This window comes from Peromyscus eremicus, chromosome 1, assembly GCF_949786415.1.
Source record: "Peromyscus eremicus chromosome 1, PerEre_H2_v1, whole genome shotgun sequence".
Taxonomy (NCBI): Eukaryota; Metazoa; Chordata; class Mammalia; order Rodentia; family Cricetidae; genus Peromyscus; species Peromyscus eremicus.
The window spans coordinates 113,293,150-113,301,743 of NC_081416.1; positions in this window are offsets into that span (position 1 = coordinate 113,293,150).

An 8,594-nucleotide genomic window follows, 5' to 3' on the forward strand; every position below is an offset into this window, starting at 1 on the left:
ACATTTCCCATACCAGCATACCTACAATATCACAAGCATCCTTTCTGCTAACCAAATATTATGTCAAAGTAAGAAGTTTAATCTTATGAAAAAATGTACAAAATAAACTGCATAACAAAATTTGAACACAAAATATGGATTTCAGTTCTCTTGGATGTAACATTATAATAAGCCATGCCTACTTATGTAATTCTGCTTTTTGTTATTGTTTATTATTGAATTGTGTGGTATCTGGGAATGGCATGGAAAATATTACATTATTTTATTTGAGTTTAGTTTTCCACTACAAATTACATGTTATTTTTAAATTCCAAAAAATATTGGCATATAGTGTATATATACAAAAATGATTTAATTATGAAATTCTTCATATTGATCTAGGACTATAAAGAAAGCTACAAAAAGTAATTAAATTATGTTCTATGTAAGGGTATAGACTAAAACATGGGATAATACAAATAATGATGCCAAGAGCTATATGATCTAATTGCTTTCTGACTTCATTTGAAGCTTGTACAATAGGAAGATATTTCATGTCTTAACTCGTAAGGCTGTTGAATATCTCATGGCTGGAAATGGAAAAGGGCTCACAGTATAACACTGTATTGTTAGTTTGCTAAGTGATCACAGTATCAAATGCCTTTTTTAATATTTATGCTTATGTCTAGAGACATAATCTGCTCTCAACCTTGGTCATAAAAGCTTATTTATGTAATAGAAGTCAAGGGAGAAATGCATAACACTTTAAATTCCTGAGAAGAACAGACTAAGTGCTCTGACATAAATAGGACATTTAACCAAATCCTCTCATCATCATGGCTTAGGAAACATTTTGGAATAGGTGGCAGAAGGATTTAAGAGCCAACAGGTAAGTAGTTCTGGAAATGCCATCTTTATAGCAAGACGTTTCTGTTGTATTTCTGGGACTTGACAAAATCTCCACAAGAACAAACAAGTTAAAATACTGGCAAAGACTCAGTAGATCTTCTTTAGGAACCCACCCCAACACACTGGTGAGCTATAAGCAATTGATAGTGCCTACGGGAGGAAAAGTTCTTTTGAGGCCATGTTTTCTGTTAAGAATAATAAATGACCCTAAACTCATGCACATGTTACCAACACTAATTGAGCTTACCGTGTTATGAAAATCAACAGCCGGAGCCCCAAGCCTCTTCCTGAGACTTAGAGGCCGGCCCCCAGCTCCCATCTTGCCCCGGACTTCCCTTCTGAAGCACAGCCCCACCGGGAAGGATACCCTTCTCCAAGACCCCTGGCAGACCCTGCAGTCTCCACGCCCTGCCCCCACGCCCATCCGCCTGAGCCCCAAGCCTCTTCCTGAGACTTAGAGGCCGGCCCCCAGCTCCCATCTTGCCCCGGACTTCCCTTCTGAAGCACAGCCCCACCGGGAAGGATACCCTTCTCCAAGACCCCTGGCAGACCCTGCAGTCTCCACGCCCTGCCCCCACCCCCATCCGCCTGAGCCCCAAGCCTCTTCCTGAGACTTAGAGGCCGGCCCCCAGCTCCCATCTTGCCCCGGACTTCCCTTCTGAAGCACAGCCCCACCGGGAAGGATACCCTTCTCCAAGACCCCTGGCAGACCCTGCAGTCTCCACGCCCTGCCCCCACCCCCATCCGCCTGAGCCCCAAGCCTCTTCCTGAGACTTAGAGGCCGGCCCCCAGCTCCCATCTTGCCCCGGACTTCCCTTCTGAAGCACAGGAGAGCGAGAGAGAGAGAGAGAGAGAGAGAGAGAGAGAGAGAGAGGAGAGCACCCATCCTCCGCGGACATCCCTTCTGAACAAGAGCTCCCATCCTGCCCCGGACTTCCAATTTGGACAAGAGAGCTCCCATCTGGACAAGAGAGAGAGACTTCCTGAATCTGTCAGCTCTGTCTGAACCAAGTGTGTGGATAAGGCCAAGAACGAACCACAAGGAGATGGGCAGACGTCAAGGCAGAAACACATACAACAAAATGAATAGCAATACACCATCACCAGGCCCTAGCCCTCCTCTAACACCTAGACCTGAACATCAGAAATTGGAAGAAGCAGAAGAAAATAGCCTTATGAATGTCATCATGAAGAAGCTAGAGGCTCGTGTAGAGGAAAAGACCAAAAAATGTGAAGAACGCTGTAAACAACTAGAGGAAAGGGCAAACAAATTAGAAGAAATCAAAAAAGTCCTGGAAGAGAACAATAAAATACTGAAAGAAAATCAAGAAAAATCAATGAAACAAATGAAGGAAACAGTCCAAGACCTGAAAAGGGAAATAGAAAAAATGAAGAAGACACAAACAGAGGGAATGCTGGAAATAGAAAATCTGAGAAAACGATTGGGAACTTCAGATGCAAGTATAATCAACAGAATGCAAGAGATGGAAGAGAGAATCTCTAGCGTTGAAGATACAATAGAAGAAATAGATTCATCAGTCAAAGAAAACACTAAAGTCAACAAAGTCATGAACCAAAATGTCCAAGAAATTTGGGACACCATGAAAAGACCAAACCTACGAATAATAGGGGTAGAAGAAGGAGAAGAATACCAACTCAAGGGCACAGAAAATATATTCAACAAGATCATAGAAGAAAACTTTCCCAACTTAAAGAAGGAAATGCCTATGAAGATACAGGAAGCCTATAGAACACCAAACAGACTAGACCCCCAAAAAAAGTCCCCTCGCCACATAATAATTAAACAATTAAACGTACAGAATAAAGAAAGAATATTAAGAGCAGCAAAGGAAAAAGGCCAAGTGACATATAAAGGCAAACCTATCAGAATAACACCCGATTTCTCAATGGAGACTTTGAAAGCCAGAAGGTCCTGGACAGATGTAATGCAGACACTAAGAGACCATGGATGTCAGCCTAGACTAATATACCCAGCAAAACTTTCAATCATCATAGATGGAGTGAACAAGACATTCCATGACAAAGCCAGATTTAAACAATATTTATCCACAAATCCAGCTCTACAGAAAGCACTAGAAGGAAAATTCCAACCTAAGGAAGTCAGATACACCCTCGAAAACACAGGCAATAGATAAAGCCACAGCAGTAAACCCCAATGAAGAAAAGTACACACACATCACCACCAAAAAATAACAGGAATGAACAATCACTGGACATTAATATCCCTCAATATCAATGGACTTAATTCACCTATAAAAAGACATAGGCTTACAGAATGGATACGAAAGCAGGACCCATCTTTCTGCTGCATACAAGAAACACATCTCAAATTCAAAGATAGACACTACCTAAAAATAAAAGGCTGGGAAAAGACTTTCCAATCAAACGGTCTTAAGAAACAAGCGGGTGTAGCCATCCTGATATCCAGCAAAATAGACTTCAAACTAAAATCAATCAAAAGAGATCAAGAAGGGCATTACATACTCATCACAGGAAAGATCCACCAAGATGAAATCTCAATTCTGAACATTTATGCCCCAAACACAAGGGCACCCACATATGTAAAAGAAACATTATTAAAGCTTAAATCACATATAAAACCCCACACATTAATAGTGGGAGACCTCAACACCCCACTTTCACCACTGGACAGATCCCCCAAATCGAAACTTAACAGAGAAATAAAGGACTTAACTGATGTCATGACTCAAATGGACTTAATCGACATCTACAGAACATTCCATCCTAACAAAAAAGAATATACCTTCTTCTCAGCACCTCATGGAACCTTCTCTAAAATCGACCACATACTTGGTCACAAAACAAATCTAAACAGATACAAAACAATTGGAATAACCTCCTGTGTTCTATCAGACCACCATGGTCTAAAGTTGCATTTCAACAACAACAAAAACTACAGAAAACCTACAATCTCATGGAAACTGAACAATACCCAACTGAATCACCAATGGGTTAAGGAAGAAATAAAGAAAGAAATTAAAGACTTCCTAGAGATCAACGAAAATGAAGACACCACATATCCAAACCTATGGGACACTATGAAAGCAGTACTAAGAGGGAAATTCATAGCACTAAACGCCCACATAAATAAGCTGGAGAAATCTCACACTAGTGACTTAAAAGCACACCTGAAAGTTCTAGAACAGGAAGAAGCAAAGTCTCCCAGGAAAAATAGATGCCAGGAAATTATCAAAGTGAGAGCTGAAATCAATAAAATAGAAACAAAGAGAACAATACAAAAAATTAATGAAACAAAGAGTTGGTTCTTTGAGAAAATCAACAAGATAGACAAGCCCTTATCCAAACTAACCAAAAGACAGAGAGAGAGCATCCAAATCAACAAAATCAGAAATGAAAAGGGGGACATAACAACAGACATTGAGGAAATCCAGAGAATCATCAGGTCATACTTCAAAAACCTCTATTCCACAAAACTGGAAAACCTAAAAGAAATGGATAATTTTCTGTATAGTTACCACATACCTAAATTAAATCAAGACCAGATAAACTATTTAAATAGTCCAATAACCCCTAACGAAATAGAAACAGTCATTAAAAGTCTCCCAACCAAAAAAAGCCCAGGACCAGATGGTTTCAGTGCAGAATTCTACCAGATCTTCAAAGAAGAGTTAATACCAATACTCTCTAAATTGTTCCATACAATAGAAACAGAAGGAACATTACCAAACTCCTTCTATGAGGCTACAATTACCCTGATTCCCAAACCAAACAAGGATACAACAAAGAAAGAGAACTACAGACCGATCTCCCTCATGAACATTGATGCAAAAATACTCAATAAAATACTGGCAAACAGACTCCAAGAACACATCAAAACAATTATCCACCATGATCAAGTAGGATTCATTCCAGGGATGCAAGGATGGTTCAACATACGAAAGTCTGTCAATGTGATACACCATATAAACAAACTCAAAGAAAAAAACCACATGATCATCTCACTAGATGCTGAAAAGGCATTTGACAAAATCCAACACCCCTTCATGATAAAGGTCTTGGAGCGATCAGGAATACAGGGAACATACCTAAACATAATAAAGGCAATTTACAGCAAGCCAACAGCCAACATCAAATTAAATGGAGAGAAACTCAAAGCAATTTCACTAAAATCAGGAACGAGGCAAGGCTGTCCGCTCTCCCCATACTTATTCAATATAGTACTTGAAGTTCTAGCCAGAGCAATAAGACAACATAAGGAGATTAAGGGGATACAAATCGGAAAGGAAGAAGTCAAGCTTTCCCTATTTGCAGATGACATGATAGTATACTTGAGCAACCCCAAAGATTCCACCAAGGAACTGATACAACTTATAAACACCTTCAGCAACATAGCAGGATACAAGATCAACTCAAAAAAATCAGTAGCCCTCCTATATACAAGGGACAAAAAAGCGGAGAAGGAAATCAGAGATACATCACCCTTTACTATAGCCACAAATGACATAAAATACCTTGGGGTAACACTAACCAAGCAAGTGAAGGACTTATATGACAAGAACTTTAAGTCCCTGAAAAAAGAAATTGAAGAAGATGTCAGAAAATGGAAAGATCTCCCATGCTCATGGATAGGCAGAACTAACATAGTAAAAATGGCAATCTTACCAAAAGCAATCTACAGATTCAATGCAATCCCCATCAAAATACCAACACAATTCTTCTCAGACCTGGAAAGAATAATACTCAACTTCATATGGAAAAACAAAAAACCCAGGATAGCCAAAAGAATCCTGTACAATAAAACAACCTCTGGAGGCATCACGATCCCTGACTTCAAGCTGTACTATAGAGCTACAGTAATAAAAACAGCTTGGTACTGGCACAAAAACCGACATGTGGACCAATGGAATCGAATTGAAGACCCTGACATTAATCCGCATACCTATGAACAAATAATTTTTGACAAAGAAGCCAAAAGTGCACAATGGAAAAAAGAAAGCATCTTCAACAAATGGTGCTGGCAAAACTGGATATCAACATGTAGAAGGCTGCAAATAGATCCATATCTATCACCGTGCACAAAACTTAAGTCCAAGTGGATCAAGGACCTCAACATAAATCCAGCTACTCTGAACCTGCTAGAAGAGAAAGTTGGAAGTAGTCTTGAACGCATTGGCATAGGAGACCACTTTCTAAATAGAACACCAGTAGCACAGACACTGAGAGAAACAATCAATCAATGGGACCTCTTGAAACTGAGAAGCTTTTGTAGGGCAAAGGATACGGTCAACAAAGCAAAGCGACAGCCTACAGAATGGGAAAAGATATTCACCAATCCCACATCTGACAGAGGACTGATATCCAGAATATATAAGGAACTCAAGAAATTAGACACCAAAATGCCCAACAGTCCAATTAAGAAATGGGCTATAGAACTAAACAGAGAATTCTCACCAGAGGAAACTCAAATGGCAGAAAGACATTTAAGGAATTGCTCAACATCCCTAATCATCAGGGAAATGCAAATCAAAACAACTCTGAGATACCACCTTACGCCTGTCAGAATGGCTAAGATCAAAAACACTGAAGACACCTTATGCTGGAGAGGATGTGGAGATAGGGGAACTCTCCTCCACTGCTGGTGGGAATGCAAGCTTGTACAACCACTTTGGAAATCAATATGGCGATTTCTTAGAAAATTGGGAATCCATCTCCCCCAAGATCCAGCTATACCACTCTTGGGCATATACCCAAGGAATGCTCAACCACACCACAAGAGCACTTGTTCAGCTATGTTCATATCAGCATTGTTTGTAATAGCCAGAACATGGAAACAACCTAGATGCCCTTCAACTGAAGAATGGATAAACAAAATGTGGTACATATACACAATGGAATACTACTCAGCAGAGAAAAACAATGACATCATGAGGTTTGCAGACAAATGGATGGATCTAGAAAAAATCATCCTGAGTGAGGTATCTCAGACTCAGAAAGACAAACATGGTATGTACTCACTCATAACAGGATACTAGATGTGGAACAAGGATGACTGGACTGCTACTCACATCACCAGGCAGGCTACCTGGAAAACAGGACCCCAAGAAAGACACAGGGATCGCCCAATGACAGAGAAATGGAATGAGATCTACATGAACAGCCTGGACATGAGTGGGGGTAGTGAAGGGCGAGGGTCGAGGGAAAGAGAGCTTGGGTGAGTGGGAGATCCCAGCTGGATCAACAACAGAGAGGGAGAACAAGGAATAGGAGACCATGGTAAATGAAGACCACATGAGAATAGGAAGAAACAAAGTGCTAGAGAGACCCACAGAAATCCACAAAGATGCCCCCACAACAGACTGCTGGCAATGGTCGAGAGACAGTCCGAACTGACCTACTCTGGTGATGGGATGGCCAAACACCCTAATTGTCGTGCTAAAAACCTCATCCAACTACTGAGGGATCTGGATGCAGAGATCCATGACTAGGCCCCAGGTGGATCTCTGGGAGTCCAATTAGCGAGAATGAGGAGGGTTTATATGAGCGAGAATTGTTGAGACCATGGTCAGATTAAGCACAGAGACAAATAGCCGAACGAACGGAAACACATGAAATATGAACCAATGGCTGAGGGGTCACCAACTGGATCAGGCCCTCTGAGTGGGTGAGACAGTTGATTGGCCTGATCTGTTTGGGAGGCATCGAGGCAGTGGCACCGGGTCCTGTGCTCATTGCATGAGTTGGCTGGTTGAAACCTGGGGCCTATGCAGGGTCCCTTGGCTCAGCCTGGGAGGAGGGGACTGGACCTACCTGGACTGAGTCCACCAGGTTGATCTCAGTCTGTGGGGAAGGCTTTGCCCTGGAGGAGATTGGAATGGGGGCGGGCTGGGGGGGAAGGTGAGGGAGGCGGGAGGGGGGAGAACAAGGGAATCTGTGGCTGATATGTAGAACTGAATTGTATTGCAAAATAAAAATTAAAAAAAAAAAAAAAAAAAAAAAAAAAAAAAGAAAATCAACAGCCAAAAATTTGGGAGAAGGGTCTCTTTCGATGAGTGTAACATTGTATGGAGAACCAAGGAATAGATATAGTTGTGTTATATTGATTGATGTCACTCTCAAAAAGAAATAAAATTGAAAATGTTCTCCATGAGATTGTTCATCTCTCATCCATGAATTGAAGCTGACTGTTCCAAGTAATAACCTTAAGGGTCCATGGGACTGAAATAAATCTGTGCCCTAACATGTAGTTAGGCTTTATAGTAATTCCTAAGGTCAGATGTCCTAGGGCCTAGATGATCTAGTAAGTGAACTAAATAGGGAGTTCGTACTACTTGAATGTTAACAGAACCTGGAAATAGACATAGAGAAAAGGCAAAGGAATGCTGATTACAACTTGAAAATTGGTGGTGCTCTTTGTCATCTTTAAAAACCTGGAGTGATTAGAACCACAGTATAAACTGGGACCACGTATCCTTTATAACCCTCTAGCTCTGGATTGTTCTATAAGATTTTGTGACATTTTCATGGACAAGAAATGGCTTGGACATAAAGTGGTCCATGTGTGTAGTGGCTAACAGCCAATTATTTGGAAACTGGTTGCTAATCTTTCCTTAATTCATGATTTTAAGGTTGTTGACACTTTCAGGAAAGTCATTGGTTTCTTTAAAGGACACTGTAACAGGAATATATCCTAAGGAAATTCCAGA